The following is a 16,942-nucleotide window of genomic DNA, read 5'->3' as shown; positions in this document are numbered from 1 at the left end:
GCTATAATCACGGGTATATAATACCTGCCAATAAGGAAGTTTAATGTTACTTATTTGCCTTTTTGATCACCCCCCTCACACACGCACCCTATTAGAATGTATCTAATAAAAACTCATGATTTAACTAGGCATAATGGCTCATCTCAGCAATTCCAGCACTCAAGAGGGAGACAGGAGGATCTTTATGAGTAGGAAGCTCGAGTCAGCTACAGTGTGAAACTTTATCTTAAAATGGCTGGAAAGATGTCCCAAGAGTTAAAAGCACTTGCTGTTCTTACAAAGGATATGAGTTCGGTCTGAGAGGTCCCCTAAGAAATGGAAAAGTTTTGGTTTCCCAGGGAAACAGATTGGGAATTGGGCTGTTGTTCATTGATGGCTCTGTAAGCTCTGACCTGAGTCAATTCCTGGAGTTTTCTCAAGGCCTCACCAAATGTAGAAGAATGAATATAGCAGCTAATCAGAAACTGACCTATGTAATTTTCCCAGCACCCACCAATTGGGTTTTAGATTTCTAATCCTAAGTAAAGTTCCCTTAGTTTTCTATAAAAGGCTTGTACACCTTTGTCTGGAGTCACCATTGTTGACAAATGGTTGACCCCTACATGCTGGCCATTTCTGCAGAATAGATGCTCTTTGCCTTTGCATCCTATCTGAATCTGGGTCTTCCTTCATATTTCTTCTTGGACCCTGACAGGTTCCTAGTACCAACATCAGGTGGCTCACAGCTGCCCAGAACTGCAGTTTCAGGGAACCACACCCCTTCTGGCACCCACCTGTGCTCATGTAATCACACCCTTATTCAAAAACACATCCTAATTAAAAGTAAAATAAACTTTAAAAGGGAAAAAAATAAACATGAGTTTATTTTAGTAAAGTAAAATTTATCTAAACTCAGATTACAAACTTCATTTTAGCATCTTTAATATTCTTTCCACATGGAAGAGAAAGACAGACAAGGTAACTGATGCAGCTGAAAGCTGATTCTGAAAAATGCCTTTTAAATGAGCTCTAGCCACTGTTTTCATGCAGGTTCGCAGCATACCACACTTTTATATCTTGGGATAGTCTTTTGTGCAGTGTGTAAAGATTGTCTTTGTGTTATTCAAGTGCTGATTTCTGGCAAAGAGTTGAGTACAGGCTGGACTTAGGTAATGATATTTTTATGAAGCATCACCTGTCTTAGTGTTTTCTAAATATTCTTCTCTATCACCTTCTGATTGGTTAATAAAGAGTTGATCAGCCAATTAGCTGGGCAGAAGAGATTAGGATGGGAAAGGGAGGGGGGAGGAAGAGAGGGAGGGAGAGGGATGGGAAGAGAGAGAACAGTGAGGAAGGAAGAGGAGAGGTGGTCAACAGAAGGTCAAGGAGGAGTTGTGAGGAGCAGGCCACTGAAGAATTCACCGTGAAGAAACACACGGAGCAGTGCGAGCCAGAATGAGACTAGATGCAAGTGACAGGGGCCCTGTGTCTGGGAAGGAAATAGCTTAGAGTGTTAGAACAGCTCAGAACCTGCTCAGCTCAGGCCTACAGCTTGTTCATAAAAATGCCAGGTCTCTGTGTCTATTGTTTGGGAGCTAGAATGGGCTGAAGAGGGTGTGACAATGTCCTGCAGTTATTTGGGAGCAGGAGGGGTGTAGCAACCCACTGAAAATACTACTGCAACCACTCTCCTTTTGGACGGCAAGAGTTGATACATGTTTTCTTATATGACACTTGTATAACATTTTTATGTATAAATGATGTTCTGGAGACGTCTAAAAATTATTAAGAACAGTAATAAAACCCAATATATTTGCTGTGTGTCAAGGAGTTCACATACATTACTGTGTTCAATCTTAATAATGCCCTTTGAGAGCAAATTAATATTCCCATTTTACAAGTTATAAAAATGAAGCATAAAGATGGAGGCCTTCATTCAAGTCTTCACAGCATACCCATGGCAGTAAGAACATTTGGATTTAAGACCATGGGACTCAGAGCCACGTTGATATTGTTACTATTAAACATTAGCCACTATTACCAAGGACGACCCAGGGTCAACGTTTAAACTTAAAATAACACATGTTGTACAGCAGACTCTATGAAAGTAGCTTGTAGAAGCAAAGGAAGAACACTTCAGTCTGCATAAAAGACTGGTCTTACAGGGAGCTAGGTATCATGGGTGATGGTGACAAACATAGAGAGAGCAGGCTAGACAGATTCATGAACCTTCCTACACACATAGTCACCACTCCAGTTTCAGCCAAGAAAAACAGAGGAGGCTGGGTTATGTGTGGACCTCACCTCTATCCTTGTATAGAGGCTTGTTAGTGTTGGGAGACTCAAGCTTGCTGACCTGAGCAGGTTGTCACAGACTCCTCTTTTGAGGCTGATTCTCAGGCATGGACTGTGATACTTATCAGGTTAACTGATAAGGCTCTAGAAGATAAAGTCTTCCTTCCAGCAGAGAATGATGACTGTTCCCACGAAGGTACCCCCATTTCCCCTATAAAAAGGCAATTGGGTTCCAGGAGCTGAGCCATTATGTTCCATGGCTCCTCGTATGAAGTCTATTAGAAACAGACTTTGTAACCCCCCACTCCCATTCCCAACCATAGTATCAGGTCATGAATTGTTTTGAGTCATTTCAGAGACTTTTGCTGAAGTGTGCCTACATTCCCTGGATGGGTGAATAGGATAGATTTAACTTCCTGGAGCATCTGCTGTCCTCAGCATCTTTGAAAAAAGCATGAGGTTTATATTTGCATCCCAACCATAGAAGATTGAGGGAAACCCACAGAAACCTGCTCTTAGGACTCTGAACTTTATACCTAAAGTCACATTCCTTAGGCTCAGGAAGACTAATGTAAAGCATTAATAAGTCACATGGACCAACTAAGTCATAATTGGTTAGAAAAAAAAAAGTCTTACATTTGAAAGCTGTCGAAACAGACTGGCATTCGAAGGCCCGAAGACAGATTGGGAGATTACAGGACTGAGTTGGGAATCAGAGAAAGTGACATTCGATTTCCTAAAAATTGAGAGCAAGTGAAGGTGCCAAAGGCAGTGCTGCAGACACTCTCAGAGTGTTGGTGAGGAAGGTGACGGCACCTAATGAAACACGAGGTTACGTGGACAGATTTGTTTGTTCTCTTAACAGTTGTGAAGCTTCCCGCCTCCTCTTGCTTGGATGACTTAGAACAGGTCCTGTTTCGGTTCCCGGTCCAGGGGTATGCATCTGTGAATTGTGGTATAGTGGGTTATCTTGCTCAGCGCTGTGATATCAGCCTGGCTGTATTTCATACTTGGACCCACTCTGTCCTTTACTTGACCAAGTTTAGTTGGAGTCTCAAACTTCTTGAAGAATCTCTTTCTGTTCCAAAATTCAAACAAGGTCTTAAGTTATCTCTTTCTTATGGTCCTATGGAATTAAGAACAATCTGAATAGCCAATGACAATGCTTAAAAACAAACAAATAAGCAAACAAACCAGAAACCCCAATACCATGCCATGTTCTTCAGCGCTTGACTCAAAAGTCCATTTTATCACCATAAGTGTCCATCCAGAGTCACGAGTCCTTCTTGTCCCTGACGGTGCTAACCTCTGGCAACTCACCTAACCTTCCTTTCCTAAATTCCCTCTCTCGAATGACCACTATAAGAGAAGAGAAATTCTTAATATTATATTAAGAATTCATTTCTTCAAAGTCCATTTCAGATTTTTGGGGCCAGAAGGAAGCTTACTAAAGTAGGTTCAACACTGTGCGCCTTTCAGAACTTCTTTTGGTCCATCCTCCTGGGGAAACCATGGCACCGGTATGGATATCTTCTAATCTTTGCTCTACACAGCACATCATGGCCCGAAGCAAAACTGAAAAGAATTGTTGAGATGGGGCGCAGCTGCGGAACGAACGAGGTTTACCGCCAGGACTTGTTTCTGAGGAGGCCTTTCCCAGGGGACCAGGACGGCCCAAGAGGACAATGAAGTCTGGATCTCACCCAAGTGGTAGCAGCTTAGCAGCCCTGCAGCACTGTCACAAGAATGCAAATTAGTGATGCTGGGTGAGTTGGGGAGTTTGCCATGGCAATGCAGTTCATCAGCCATCGATTCCCAGATCATGACCCCACCGTTGAAGATGCTTATGAGATCCGGATCTGCATCGATGATGAGCCTGCCAATCTGGACATCCCGGACACAGCAGGACAGGCAGAGTTTGCAGCCATGCGGGATCAGTATATGAGGGCGGGAGAAGGATTCATTATCTGTTACTCCGTCACGGATGGTCGAAGTTTCCATGAAGTTCGGGAGTTTAAACAACTGATTTATCGGGTCCGACGCACTGACGATACACCGGCGGTTCTTGTGGGAAACAAGTCTGACCTAAAGCAGCCAAGGCAGGTCTCCAAGGAAGAGGGATTGTTTCTGGCTCGAGAAATCAGTTGTCCCTTTTTTGAGACTTCTGCTGCCTGTCGCTACTACAATGATGATGTTTTCCATGCTCTTGTACGGGAGATACGTAAGAAAGGAAAGGAGTTAGTACTGGCCATGGAGAAAAAGGCTAAACCCAACAGCAGCGTATGGAAGACACTGAAGTCACCATTCAGGAGGAGGAAAGACAAACGTGGCTGATGAACCTGAGGGAAGTGTCTGCTGTGAGCTGCAGTGCTTCTCCAAGCAGTCCAGTCATCGGCAATAGCGAGCGTGCTGTTTGTTCTCCTGCTACGTGGCTATTCTCAATGTCACTGCGAGAGGACTTGCCTACTGGGAGTTGTATAAAGCCCTGTGCTAGGTGACTGACTCATGAACTCATCAGGGCACTGTCTACTCCTTAATCGTCACATTAGAATTTGATCATCATTGGTTCTGTTATGTTGCTGATGTAACGAAAGGAACTTTGTATTGTATTCTCCCCACCACGATTCAACTTGAGCCTCCTGGTACTGTCTCACAGAAGGATCCCTGCCTTGTGTTGCCACACTGTGTATCCTGAAGACAGCAGAGACTGAGTAGGGAAACTGCTGTGGAAGATGAGTGGGTGTCTGTGGAGCAGACTCCTGTGGTGGACTGTGGAGAGCAGAGGTTTAGGGAGGTCCTACTGTGTGCTCACACAAGTAGACGTGATCAGAAGCATGCAGGGTCAGAATGGCGTTCCTACAGTGAGCCCAAGAACTGCACATCTGACCCAAAGGCACTCAAGTGGTAAAAAACAGACACAAGTGTCTTTCTCTCTGAGAAAGAAAAAACAATTATTGAACAGAGAACTAAAAGTGCTCGACGTGATTGGAAAACCCTGTATAGGAAAAATACAAAAGAATTCAAAGCAGCACCTTCCTGAAAGGTCAGCTCATGGAAACTTTGCTAACGTTCATCCTTTGGGAAGCTGAGTTAAGGGAATCTGGAGTTTGAGGCCATGCTGAGCTGCACAGTGAGGACTTGTCTCAAAAAACATAGCAGAATCACTCAGGGAATTTCACACTTCAGGTGGAGCCTTTAGTTCCTGTTTTGTTGAAAATCCAGAACTTTGGTGTTGGGGTTAGACTTGTGTGCTGTGTATTCAGAAGCTGAGCTCTGTGTCTCTGTCCAGACTGCAAACTGATCCTGGGGCAATGTACTATAAAGAATTCTACCCAATCATCCCTGATTTGTCAATAAATGACTGGGCAGAAAAGAAAGGAATCAAATTAGGTGTTTCAGGAGAGACCATGCAGAGAAGGAGAGAGAAGATAGAAGGAGAGGTTGTCATCAGATGGGATAGACCAGGAGCATGTGGCCAAGCGAAGTGCAGCCCCAGGACACAGAAGAAACAGAGCTAGTCAGGCGAAACTCAAACAGCAAAGTAACATGAGGCTTACGGCTGAGATGTAGATTAGACTAGCTCAGAACCTGTCCAGCATAATGCAAATAGCTTGTAAAAATGACACCAAGTTCCTGTGTCTTTTATTCGGGAGCTATACAGGATAGAGTAGGGGCACAATCTACTCATTAAATAACCCTAACACTTTGACCCAGGGCTTATAACATTCCTATCCCCTCACAAGTTTAAGGATTAAACCCAGGGTTTCACAACTTGGCTGTTAAAGTTGACAACATAACCTTTGCCATTGATAGTTGTAGTTTGAATGAGAATGGCACTCATACACTTATAAGTTTGCATTCTTGGTCACTAGTTAGTGGAACTGTAAGGGAAGGATTAGGAGGTGTGTCCTTTTTGGAGGATGTGCCACTGGAGGTGGGCTTTGAGGTTTCAAAAGTTTATGTCAGATCCAGTATCTCTCTCCCTCTCCCTCTCTCCCTCTCCTCCTCCTCCCTCCATCTCCCTTGCTTCCTGCCCCCCTCCCCACTGTCTGCTTCCTGCCTGGGGATCAGGATGTCAGGATGTAAGCTCTAGGCCACATGTTTTCTCCCATGCTGACCATAAACTAACTAACGCTCTGAAACTGCAAGTAATCCTTGAATTAAATGCTTTCTTTTGGAAGAGTTGACTTGGTCACAGTGTCTTTTCAGAGCAATAGAACACAATAATTAAGAGAAAGGTCTCCTTCCTTAAACTATTTACAAGTCAGAAGACCGATTACAACTATAGGTCAATTCTGGTGTAGAGAGTTGAATATTTACTACTTGTTACCTTGAAAAGAATGTTCATGTTCAAATACCAGTTTGCTGATTATTACTTAAGATAAATTAAAATAACTAGATATGCTAGTCAATCTAGTAATAACTAGATTGCTAGGTACTTAAAATGTCTATCACTACAGGCAACTTTCAACACTATCTGCTTGGTTTCCATTTAATTTTATTAACATTTATATAAACAGTGGAAAGATGTCTCCCAAAACTGACTTCAGTTTTCCTACATATTTATGTTCACCTTTACATCTATTTAGTTGGATAAAGAGGGTGTAAAGACCATTTTTTAAAGCTGAGATTTCCAAGAATACCAAACACAAAGCAATCTTGCTGCTAGTCATTGGAGATCCCATAGTGAGTTGTCACATATAAGGGGTTAACGATATTAAAGCTCAAAAAGATGTAATACTGTATATTTCCGGATGTGTTCATAGTTTTTAAAGGGAAGATGTGAACTATTGTTAGAGACTTAAGTGTTTGAACACTTGTGGCAATGTTTTGGGAAGTTGTGGAACCTTTAGAATATGGGACCATGGTTATTCAGTCAAGAAGGTAACTGAAATCCCATCTTGGAAGTTTGCTTTTTAGGACTGATTCCTGAAGCCATATTCTTAGTTTCACGTTCCCCCACTGCTGTTTCCAAATGGAAACCTTAGTGTATAGATATACGCAAGGACTAGCAGAATAACCCTAGAACAAGCTGGCAGACCCTAGCACAGTTATTCTTGCAAATGTCTAGAGTCTGTTTAGGAGAGTTTAGAGTACTTTCTTGGGATGCAGTATCAAGAGTCTTCTCAGGGGGATTCTGTTCTCTCACTTGGTCATAAGACTTTGGGTGTATGTCACTTGGTCTAGCTCTTGAAACTGGATTGTGTCTCCAATGCAATTCTGATATCAGCTTTCTTCTTTCTACCTCTTAATTTTCTTTCATCTTACAAATTAAGTAATACACTGTTTTCTACCTGCCTTTTCCCTAAAATAGCCATAAATCTATGTAGATTAAAGCACTCTAGTTTCTACTCTGGTATTGATGCCTGTTATAATAATTACAGCTGTTTTGCCTATCAAAATTAAGTGCTAAAGAACCCAGATGTCCTTCAACAGAGGAATGGATACAGAAAGTGTGGTACATTTACACAATGAAGTATTACTCAGCTATTAGAAACAGTGACTTTATGAAATTCTTAGACAAATGGATGGAACTAGAAGCTATCATCCTGAGTGAGGTAACCCAGTCACAAAAACACACATGGTATGAACTCACTGATAAGTGGATACTAGCCCCCAAAAGCTCTGAATACTCAAGAAACGATTAACGAACCTTATGAAGCTCAAAAAGAAGGAAGGCCCGAATGTAGATGTCTCGGTCCTTCTTAGAAGTGAGAACAAAACACTCACAGGAGGAAATATAGGGACAAATAGAGGAGCAGGGATTGAAGAAAAGATCATCCAGAGACTTCCTCACCTGGAGATCCACTCCAAATGCAGCCACCAAACCCAAGCACTATTGCTGATGCAAAGAAGTGCTTATTGACAGGAGCCAGATATGGATGCCTCCTCAGAGGCTCTGCCAAAGTCATACAGATACAGTTGAGGATGCTTGCAACTAACCATCGGACTGAGCACAGTGACCCCAAAGGGAGAGCTAGAGAAAGGACTGAAGGAGCTGAGTCTGCAACCCCATAGGAAGAACAACATTATCAACCAACCAAACCCTCCACAGCTCCCAGAGACTAAAACACCAACAATGAGCACACATGGAGAGACTCCTGGCTCCAGTCCCATATGTAGCAGAGGATAGCATTGTCTGGCGTCAATGGGAGGAGAGGCCTTTGGTCCAGTGAAGGCTTATTTTCCCAGTGTAGGGGAATGTCAAAGTGCTGAGGTGGAGAGGGTAATTGGGAGAGGAAGCTTCTTCATGGAAGCAAGTGGAGGTGGAGGGGGGATGAGAGTGGGGGGAAAGGGGATAACATTTGAAATGTAAATACAGAGAATACCCAATAAAAAAAGAAAAAGAAAAAAATTAAGTGCTGACTGACACTGGTCTCTGCCACTCTGGAACCCTGTGGTCCTGTTGATATTAGGCAGCCAATCCCATGGTGAAATCTATAAGCCTCACTTGCAGAAAACATGTATCCCTGGTGTTTTAAATAAACTAATGTACCTAGCACTAGAATTTTTTTCCATTGCCTTAGGGATGAAAATGCTCCTCTGTTCCTTCCAAGGGAGCATAGTAATGTGTTTCCAGGTAAATCCATTCTGATATTGCTATGTCCTTGGTCCAGGTTTCTTTTGCTCAGTGTTATGTCAAGATGTCTGGTAATTTTAGTTCATAGACTCTAAGCCACCATTATGTTTAAGTGTCAATGACTAGAAACTAGAAGCATATTTGAAGAATCTCTAGGTCCTAGAACATTGAGTCCTTAGTCATGGAGAGTATCCTGTCAGGGAACTCTCCCCATTCCAGCGCTGTGATTATCCCCCAATCCGGCATCTTTGAAATCCACCCCACAGGTTTCTGTTTCCTACCACACATAGCTGCCAGATTCGTTACTTGTTTTATAGGTAAGCTATTTATTTCCCAGGCAGAGCCTGCACCTTCCCTCTCAGGCTGTACTGTACCGATCCAGGTTATTAGCCTGGAAAGAATAAGAATTGGAGCCAAGCAATGGTGGTACACATGCTTAATCCCAACACTTAGGAACCTGGCAGAGGCAGGGGGAATCTCTGAGTTAAAGGCCAGACTGGTCGGCAGAGTTTTGGGATAGCCAGGGCTATGCTAAGAAATCTAGTCTCAAAACAAAAAAGCAAAAACCCCAAAACAAAACAACAGCAGAAAACAAAAACGAAACGAAAACCGTAGTTAGTGGAGGCAGTTTTTGAATAGTACAGTTATCATCCTGTCATCCTTAGTTGGGGTTCACAGTCTCAAGGCAAGGGGGCTCTACTTTCCATTGACGAGAGGGAGCAGAGAAAAGCCAGTAGCCCAGAAACATTCAAGGACATTTCAGTTTACCATGCTTAGTTTTGTCCATTCAGACACCCTTATCCCAGCTCTACACGGGATCCTCGCCATGCCGATGTTAGCTGCCATGTGACATATTCATTCAAGGTGCAAATGTATTTTATGCATCAGCAATGTCTTTAGAATTAAATTTGGATATAATTTTCTAGCCCTTCTACCCTGGGACCAGACTGCTATTGAGACTTAGTTTCCAGAGGGTATTTCAGCAGGCTGTTAGCTGTGCTTAATGTACTGTTTTCTTTTTATAGGACTTACAAATGCAGCCACCTATCTCATAAGCCTTATGATTATTTCCCACTTACGGATTTCTTAGTTCCTTGACACAACTTCCCAGATAAGCACAGGCTAATCAGTTGTGGTCTTCCGTGGGGTTATAAAGGGTTCACTGTCAACAATGAATCTATTGCCTTCAGTTAAGAAGGGAACTGAAATCCCAACCCAAAAGTCTGCTAATTCCTGAAACCATTTTCTTAACTTCAGTTTCTCCCACTGCTGCCACCAAACCGTGGCAAATCATCTGTGGTAATTTGAGTGGTGGGGGAAGGAAGCAAAAAGGAAGAAAAAGAAGGGGAGCAGGGGAAAGAAGTAGAAGTGATAAAGCTGACAAAGATGGCACAGTCAGCTGAGTGAGGTGTAGAGCTGCCCGGTGCTGTGGCTCTCTCTAGGACAGATGCCTTAGCTTGTGTCTTGGAGTGGTGGTCAGGAAAACAACGGATAGGAAATGGCTTGGCAGTTCTCTCATCGTCCACCTCTCCATAGTCATCTTTGCCTCCTGTAAAATGGTACTGCTGAACTTCCTTATCCACTGGATCCAGATGAGTCAGGTGGGACCCTAGAGTTCCTGTGATTCTGGGAGCTATGGGCAGGCATGAAGCTGTAAGAGCTAGGTTTGGTATAGCTATTCAAACAAATGGGAAGACGACGGTATCTCTATTACAGCTGTGCAAATTTGGTGGAAGCTTGTGTACCCAAGTACCTAAGCCTTTTACACACACACACACACACACACACACACACTCCACAGATCAAGTTTAAAAGATCAAGATAGATCTTGTTGCATCCAAAATAGGCTCCATGAAGTTTGCAATCATTGTGAATTGTCCATGGGAGAAAATCATGGGTTAGAAAAGGAATGTGGTCCAGGGGCTGGGGATGCAGCTTGACGGCACAGCACTGGCCTCCATAAGGGCTTGGAGTTCATCCCAGCACCACCGAGGCAATAAAGTTGGTTGAAATTGATACCCATATTCTCTAATGCTAGCAGATGTGCCAAATGAAATTTAATTGTCAAAAAGAAAAGCAATTCAGAAGAGTGAGCGTGCTGTGGCAGAGAGCATGCCCTTGTCAGAGGTTGCTCAGTGTGTGTGAGGTTGTTTGTTGGAAAGAAAGAGCCAACTCCAGGTAGTGAGGAAGGATTGTTCTTTTACTTCCATATGTATGCTATAGCAAACATACAAAATAAATAGATGGAAAAATAGATTACATCAGACGGAATGGTCTTAGAAATAGGATGTGGACTTCTTAGTGCCCCCTGTTTACATATTAGTATATTGAAATTCATGCTTTGAAACCTAGATCCTGGTATGACTATGTATGGGAATAGAGGCTTTAATGAGACAGGTAAGGTTATATAAAGTTATCAGGGTGGGCTCCTAGTTCAATACGACTGCTATCCATGCTAGAAGGGGCAAGATCTGGGAACCATGCTATTTTTAACACAACTAACTTCTCACAGAGAGGCAGACCTGTGGGTGCGTGGGTGTAGTGGCTATTCCTGGTTGTCAACTTGACTATATCTGGAATGAACCACAATCCAGAATTGGAGGGCTCACCTGTGATCCAGATCTTGAGGCTGGAAGGCACAGGTTTCTGACCTGGATCTTCTTGACTAGAGCAGCAGCTGAGGCTGCTGAAGAGACCCGGCAGACCCAGAGCTGACCCGCTCTCGGCAGCCAGCCTGCAGAGTAGCAGCCTCTTGGAGCAGCAGCCTTGAAAGAGTGACTCTCCCTCCCCTTTGGAAAGAGCAACCCTTTGGCTGCTCCACAGATAGCATCTAGTACACAGACAGGCACATTACAGAAGCACAAAAAGTAAAATAAGGAGCTGGTCAAGATGGCTTAGCTAGTAAAGGTACTTGAGGGAATGATACAGGCCAGAAGGCTAAAGGTGGATCCCCAGAATTCACTTAAATGTGGAAGGAAGGAAACACAAAGTTGTCCTCTGACCTTCATACACACACTGTGGTACACACACTCACACACATGACATACATACTGTGATACAATGCACACTTTTACATATACACAGACATATACACTGTGGTACACATACACACTCACACACACTCTCTGTCTCATGCACACATACAAGCACACACACAGAGACATACACCCTGTGATATATATACTCTTTCACACACACAGACACACACACACAGATATCCACATACAAACACACACACACAGATATACACACTGTGTACACACATACACACTCCCCCCTCAACACATACACACTCACAATGATTTAAAAAAAGGACAGGAAATTGGGAGAGGGATATATTGGGGAAAGTGTCTTAGAGGAGTTGGAGAAGGAAATGGAAATGTATGCGATCAAAATACATGGCACATATCAATGAAATCATCAGAGTAAGCTTCATTTAAAATATATAATTAGGGGCTAGAGAGATGTTTTGGTGGTTTAAAAGTACTTGCTGCTCTTAGGACTCACGTTTTGGTTACCAGCACCTCTATGGTAGCTTACAACTACTGTAACGCCAGTTCCAAGGGATCTGACACACTCTTTTGATCTCTAAGGGCACCAGGCATTCATCGGTGCACATACAAGCAAGAAAGCAAAGTGCTCATAGACTTAAAATAAATTAAAAACAGAAAAATTTCAAAAATAAAATATAGTAAGGTAGAAAGAATTTGCTGGGCATGGTAGCATGTACCTTTAATCTCAGCAGAGGCAGGCAGATCTCTGAGGCCAGCCTGGTCTACAGAGTGAGTTCCACAACAGGCAGAGCTACACAGAGAAACCCTGTCTGAAAAAGAAAAATGTTTTTTTTTTTCCAAAAAGATGTGACTATACCATAAAGTCTTATATAACCAACGGTTTGCTATTGATGTATTTATAAAAAGATGGAAATACTGAAATTATATTTTAGTAAAGTAAATAAACATAAAAATTTAAAAAGAACGTCCAGGTGTGGCTGCCTTAATGACAGAGCTGGGTTGAACTGACTGCTTGAAGACCAGTCTCTATGTGGTTACCATCTGACATCTCTGTCAGGCCTGAGTCTGACCCTGGAAGAGAGAACAAGACCATGCTTCCTCTATCATCGTTGTTTCCAGGGCCGGCCTGGCTACACTTCCTGCTTCAAAGGAAACAGTGTGGGCGGTAGGGTGGGGCTCTGTTCTGTCTACTTACAGACCAAGCCATGAGACCTATCAAAACCTTTTACTAAAATTTTGATAGAGAAAGCTGCTGAGCAGAAATGGCGGGACGCAGCGTCTCATGGGGGTACTCAGTCTCTCCGAATGCGCTTTGCAGTTAAAATTCATCTGGCATAGTTGCTGGCGTTATAAGATGTGTAGCAGTTTCAGCCACACTTTATTCCCCCCAGTGGTGTTGGGGGAGACTCCCAGTCCTCATGAGACACAAAGACTCTACTGTCAGACTAAGTCCCGAGACCCTGGACCACCACATTCCCTTTGCAACCCATGACTTTTTCCAGAGAGTCCGTGAATAATTGAGAATGACTGCAACATTCAGGGGATGTGTTTCTTAAAAATTCTGTCTTTTGTGTCTGGAAAGATGGCTCAGGGTAAACTCACTTTCCAGCAAGCCTTATAACTGAGTTGGGCCCCAGAATCCAACCACAGAAGGAGGGCACTGACTTCTCCAAGTTGTCATCCCACCTCCACGTGAGTGCTGTGACATCAAGTGAAACACAAACAACGGAAGGCATTTTGAAAACTGTCTTGCCCAGTGATGGTGGTGTACACCTTTAATTCCAGCACTCCAGAGGTAGTGGCAGAGGCATCTCTAAGTTCGAGGTCAGCATGGTCTACAAGTTAGTTCTAGGACAGCCAGGGCTACACAAAGAGGCTCTATCTCTAAAAACAAAACAAAACAAAACAAAAGTATCTTAAGCTGGAGATGTGCTTGCCTCTCCTTTAGGAAATCCGGAGTTCAGTTTCTGGCACACCATAAAACCCACTATGGTGAGACATGCCTGAAGTCCAGCATTGGAGGATTAGAAGTTCCAGACTGTCTTCAACCACATACCAAGTTCAAAGCCAGCATGGAATATATGAGACTGTATGTCTAACAAAACAAACAAAGCTGCTCTAATTTGTCTCCCAATCTCATGCTTTCAGAGGAATAGTTTTTGGATCAACTGAGTTCCAGATTAGCTGGGACTATAGAATGAGACCCTACTTTTAAAAAAATGCAAAAGCAATAGCATAGAACTGGGTGCTATGAGTCCAGAGGAAAAGAATAAAGCCTTTTGAATGGATCCCTCTGGGTTAGCAACGGTTTCTGCACTTGCTTCAACATTCTCCCTTCAAAGTACACAGTATGACATCGAAGACGTTCTGTATTCTTCACAGTGAGATTCTATACTCTATGTATGTACTCCATATATTTTACAAATATGCCCTGACATAGGAGCTATATACTTTTTCCAAGTTTTGAGCACTGTATCCTACCTTCCCCTAGAACAAACTGCCTGACACTGAACATTTCTTCAGATCTCATTGTTCTAGCTAGTCCAAGAGAACACAGAGACTCCAGTATAACAGTCCCATTTTGTGACTGAAAGCTTTATCCTTTTGTGAAACCTTTGCTCATTTAAAGTCCCCTTTTGCTGAAAACACACACACACACACACACACACACACACACACGGCACCATCACGTACATATATGAACATGTTTGTGCAAATGACAGATAGATGTGTCTGTGTATACCCATACACATGAGCATATGCATGCACAAACACTACCTTCCCAAAGTCACTGATCCTTTGCCAGTCAGTACTAACGGCATAACCCGTAGGTTTTAAATTGTGCTCTCCAAGCTGAATAAAATACTGGGTACAATCCCAGCACGACACGATGAATTTGAGGACAGTCAGGTTATGTGAGATTTTCAAGTAAGCACAAAGAATGAAAAACAACAACAATCAAACTTTAACCAGGTCAAGTCTTACATTGAGCTTTCGTCCTAATTAATCTCTAAGAGGACAGAAGAAACTTCCTTTGTGGTATCTCTGTACAGATCAGTCCTAAAAACATAGATGGGATTGATGCTTTCATTTATACCACCAATAGGTAAAAAATAAAGCCCCGCTCTTTCTTAAAAGGATATCTGTATAATTACATGATTGTAAGCATATAAAAATATGACATGTTGGGCTGACTGTAGAACTGGCTTAAGAGCACTGACTGCTCTTCCTGAGTTCAAATCCCAGCAAGCACATGGTGGCTCACAACCATCTGTATAAACTCTGCCACCCTCTTCTGGTGTGTCTGAAGACAGCTACAGTGTACTCACATACATAAAATAAATAATTAATAAATGTTTAAAAATATATAACATGTAAATAAACAGTTTTACATATACTCCCTCAGCTGACGTGGTCAACTCTCCAGGTCATAACATTTCACTTTTCAGCAACCAAGCATCTCAATCTTAGGTACATTTGGCTTGTATTTTAAAAGCAACACAACTCAAATGGAACTCATTCCATTGTCGCCCCTCTTCACATTCACAGATTCTACAAGTTTCAGGAGTTCAGTTTCCTACAACACTCAAGAATATATTCTTCTCACTGTCTCCAAATTTTCTAAAATGGACGACAGTTACCTCTTGGCTAAATTTCAGCCTCTCATCTCCCCTCAGCTTGCTTCTCCCCTAAGGCCTCCTTCCACACACTGTCATTCTAAATACTTAAATATATCAACACACGGCTCAAAAAGCCCAGGTTTCCCCAAGGCGTACAAAAATCTTTGAATGCTAATGTTCACACATTGCCCTTCATTATTTAGTAAACCCCTCTGCTATGCAGTATCTTCTGTGAAAATGCACACCCCCTGGCTTTGCTTAGGCACCCCATCTCTATTGAATACTCCCAGGTTATCTAAATTCTATAACAAATGCTCTAAAATACCTTACTGTGTACTACTAAGAGAGTGGCAGGAAGCTAACATTCTCTAGGTATTTATGTGTATTATTTTACCTCGAGGAAACTGAAGAAGCAACAGAAAAACGTTACAATTCTTGCACATCTCAACCCATGAGCCCAATACAGAAGGCGGGCTTCAAAGCATCATGAATACTTTAACAGCGCCACCACAACCTTTTAACAAGTAGTTGATCCCTTCCAGGGTCAGATTAGATGTTCTCAGGTATTTGTGGCTTCGTCTACTAAATGTTTTAATTAAGAAGCAGACAAGGTGTCTTAGAGGCCCTATCTAGGTGAATATATTCCGCAAGCTGACAGAGATGCAGTATGTAAGTTTCCTGTATTTCCTATTAGGCCATCTTGACTAATTATTTTGGTTGTTACAAAGTTGCACCTCTTCATGAGCTTGGTTAGCACTGGATGGAATATCTACATTCTGGGTATTGGTGAATGTAAGATATGCGTTTGCTTTGCTTTGCCTCATAAGCCTTTCATTTATTTCTAGATAGTCCCCCAGTGTGTGGGGGGCCCACATCCCCGCCCTGGGATCTTCGGACTTTCTGGATCGGAGGAGTATAGTTCTGCAAACCCAGGATCCCTGCGGCCGAAGGCGCACTCAGCGCAGAAGGCCTACTCGGTCACGTCCAGTTCCTGCTCCACCGTCGGGAAGCGTGAGTGCGAGGCCTCTGCCCTGGGGCCTCCCGGAAGCGGGTTTCCGAGGGAGGGCCGCACGGAAGCTAGTCCACGAAGCGCCCCGGGAGAGGCCTCGCCAGACCGCGTGGCCGGCGCACATCCTTGTGTGAAGTTTCGGGACTGTAGGCTGCGCCCCCATTTCTTGCACACCCCAGAGCACAGCAGGGGTATCTACTGTTAGTGGGTTTTTGAGACCATAGAGCCTCGGCCTCAAGAGACTGCATGGCGACACGCGAGGGAAGAGGGCGAGCTAGACTCGGCGAGCCTGCCCCACCTCGCCCCGCTCCTCCCTCCCCCGAGTAGCGGCTCTGGAAGCCCCGCCCCTCCCTATATTAGCGCCCTGGGCCGTGCGTGGGGCGGAGCCCCGCGTGGATCTCGCGAGATCCGGGTTGGCGCCGTGACCTCCATGTGGGAGCTGCAT

The 16,942-nt window shown here is 43.4% G+C and overlaps 1 pseudogene across 1 annotated transcript; it reads left to right on the top strand.

The window, feature by feature from the left end:
• The first annotated feature begins 3,959 nt into the window (after positions 1-3,959).
• LOC308417509 (GTP-binding protein Rit1-like) lies at positions 3,960-4,608 on the top strand (annotated as a pseudogene). The gene has a single exon. The product of its transcript is annotated as a GTP-binding protein Rit1-like (transcript).
• The last annotated feature ends 12,334 nt before the right edge of the window (positions 4,609-16,942 follow it).

This window comes from Micromys minutus (assembly GCF_963924665.1).
Source record: "Micromys minutus genome assembly, chromosome: 2".
NCBI classification, from domain to species: Eukaryota; Metazoa; Chordata; class Mammalia; order Rodentia; family Muridae; genus Micromys; species Micromys minutus.
This window is presented reverse-complemented; position numbering and strand designations above follow the sequence as displayed.